Source organism: Nannospalax galili, unplaced genomic scaffold (assembly GCF_000622305.1).
Source record: "Nannospalax galili isolate Female #2095 unplaced genomic scaffold, S.galili_v1.0 scaffold612, whole genome shotgun sequence".
Lineage (NCBI taxonomy): Eukaryota > Metazoa > Chordata > Mammalia > Rodentia > Spalacidae > Nannospalax > Nannospalax galili.
In genome coordinates, this window is record NW_008333388.1 from 2,856,374 (window position 1) to 2,859,062 (window position 2,689).

The 2,689-nt window shown below is 52.5% G+C and overlaps 1 protein-coding gene across 1 annotated transcript in view; it reads left to right on the forward strand.

Annotated features, from left to right (window-relative positions):
- The window catches only part of Znf395 (zinc finger protein 395), a 53,476-nt gene that overhangs the window by 307 nt on the left and 50,480 nt on the right, over positions 1 to 2,689 (forward strand). The gene's annotated exons all lie outside the window — the stretch shown is intronic.

Consider the following 2,689-nt stretch of genomic DNA (forward strand, 5'->3'; position numbering starts at 1 on the left):
CGGGGGAGCGGGGAGCGGGAACTTAGTACTCCCGCGGGGCCCGGGTGCCAGCTGGGGGCACCGGGGAGGCCCAGGCGAAGCGCGGGGGCGCCGCGGCGGGGGCCGGGTGGCGGGGTGGGGGTGGTCGCCCGCCCCGTGGCGCTTCGCCCCGTTCGTGCCTCCCCCGCGGGTCGTGCTGCACGTCCCCCTCCCAACTTTGAGCGGTGGCCGGGAGTGGCCGGCACCCGGCTGACCTGTTAATTTGCCTGCTTTCCTGCTGGGCCCCGCGCGCCGCTGCCCTCTCGGCTCCCGCGATCCGGAGAGCGCAGGGCTGCCGGACTAGCCTCGGGACACACCCTCTTGCACCCCGCTTCTGGCCTCTACCCTCGCGGTCCCCTCTTCTCCTCGGACCTCCCCGGGTCTTTTCTCTGGCCCTGGCGCGGTGGGCCTGTGGGGTGGCCGATGGGGGCCTGGAAAGGGAGTTTGTCATGTGCAAACAATTTCAAAGGCAGCGTTCCTTTTCCCTGCCTGGGAGTTCAGGCTCTGCGCCTTCACTTTAGGGCCCACTCCGAGATCTTAAAGAGACCCACCTGCCAGCAGTCCTGCGTTCTGTTTTCCACCCCTCCCTTTCCTGTGGTGCTGGAGACCTTCCACCAGGCATGGGCTCCCCATGATGCCAGGCCACGCCACAGGCCATCCACAGGCCTCACTTCTTTCCCTACACTGCTATCCAGAAAGGTGCAAGTGAGGCAGTTTGCTTCAGAGTGGGTGATCAACAGGTATTGAAGGCCTGGAGACACCTTCCTAAGGGGCTGTGCAAACAGAGGTTTCTTTTCTGGAGGACCCTGTAACACAAGCAATTAGTTAACTCCACAGGGCCCTCGGAGAAGCTACTGTGATCTCAGTACACTGCCAGGCTCTAGGAGATGTTTAGAATCACAGGAAAACTCTAAGTTCTCAGGAAGCCTTCAGACTGGAGGAAAATGATTTAGGAGCCTAAATTTAATGTGCTGTGGCTCTGTAAGTTAATGTTAAAGCGAGCCAGTAAGCATGGCTGTTAAGGTGGGGAAGGGGATTTGGAACACTCAGTTTGAAATAATTTCTGCCTGTGGATAATTCACTGGCAAGACTCAAAGTCAGGAGAAAGGGTAGCACCTCGGAAGCTTGTAGAAGGATGACCAGAAAGGGTCTTAGAAACTAGGTACAAAAGATTCACAGGGTGATTCCTTCCAGGACTTTCTAAGTTCACGGAGGACACAGACTTGAGCATGTGAAATTAGACTCCAGATAGGGCACAGTTAACTGTCAAAATGCCAGGTGTAGAAATAGGGTGCTGTTGGAGCTCAGAGCAGAGAGCTGTGGACAGGGATCACCCTGCCTTGGGTCTCCTCATCTTGAAGATGAGACCCTGGAGATGGGCCATGATGTGGTAATGAACATAGCTTTCTGTAGAGACCAGGAGATGGCCTTGGCTGCTTTGGAGTGGGTCCTGAACCTAAGAGATAAAGCTGTAACAATGGCTGAGATTGTGAAAGTCCTAGAAAGCCAGACAGACGAATTGTACTTTTATCCTGGGTGTACTGGGGAGACGGTAGGCCAGGGAGTGGTGTCATGAGTGTATTTGGAAAGGCTTTTGAAACTAGTGTTGGGAGACAGACCAGCGAGTAGCCTGTTGCACTTGTGGAGTTCCATGGGTTTTATTGGAAAACACAACTGTTGAAATAGTCTGTTGACAGGGTCAGGGTGAAGGGAAGATGTGAATAGAAATGAATTCTTTGTGGAAATTGATTATATGCCAGGACCTTGGAGCTGTTGTAGTTGGTAATTTGAGAAATCGGAAATGTGTGTTTTGCACAGTAGTAATTGATGTATGCTGTAGAGAAGTCTGGTGTTTGCCAGGTGATCAAGTGTAGGTGTGCAAAACAACTGCTGCTTTAAGATTGGTGGGAACCCTAAGGGTGCAATGTCCCACAGGAGAGGCAGGAGATGTGGGGGCAAGTTGTCTTGCTCATAGGGGCATCAGAGAATTCACATGAGACGTAGGGTCTGACTCACAGGACTTGTGTTGTGCCCTCCTGCATTTCCATTCACTTGACACTGCCTGGATTTGACCCTGAAGTTGGAGGAGCAAGTCTGGGGGATGGGGTTTCTGGGAGAATGGGGCCATTGGCTCTTATAATCATGAGGATGGGATTGGAGGTTGGAGGGAAATAGAGAGGGATTTGCTAAAGGTGTGTTATTAGGCTCTGAAGCACATTGAACTTTACTCTTTACAGAGATCTTCAAGTTAGTATCACGTCCCATTCATGTAGGGGGAGGGACCAACAGCAAGATGATCTAAAGGATGGGCCTAGATAATACTGCCTTTGTAGGGCCAGGTCCATCTCTGTCTCCTCCAATTCCCCCATCCCAGGACTCTGCTGACAGGTTCAAGCAGAAAGGAGCCAGCGCCTTTTTTTTTTTTCTCTGCTCTGAATTCTGCTTTCTTGCAAGAATGACTTTGGGTGATTTGCTGAACAAATCCCCCAAGCCTCAACTTGCAACATCTGAGTTTGAAGGATGGTTTCAAAAGGTTGCAGAATGCTCTGAGAATATAATTACAGTTACTTGTTTCTGTGAGATGCAGGATCAGAGAACTGGCAGGGCAAGAGGGGACTTGGGCAGCGAACTGAGGTGGTAAGATCAGATGCCCTCCCTCCCTCCCTCCCTC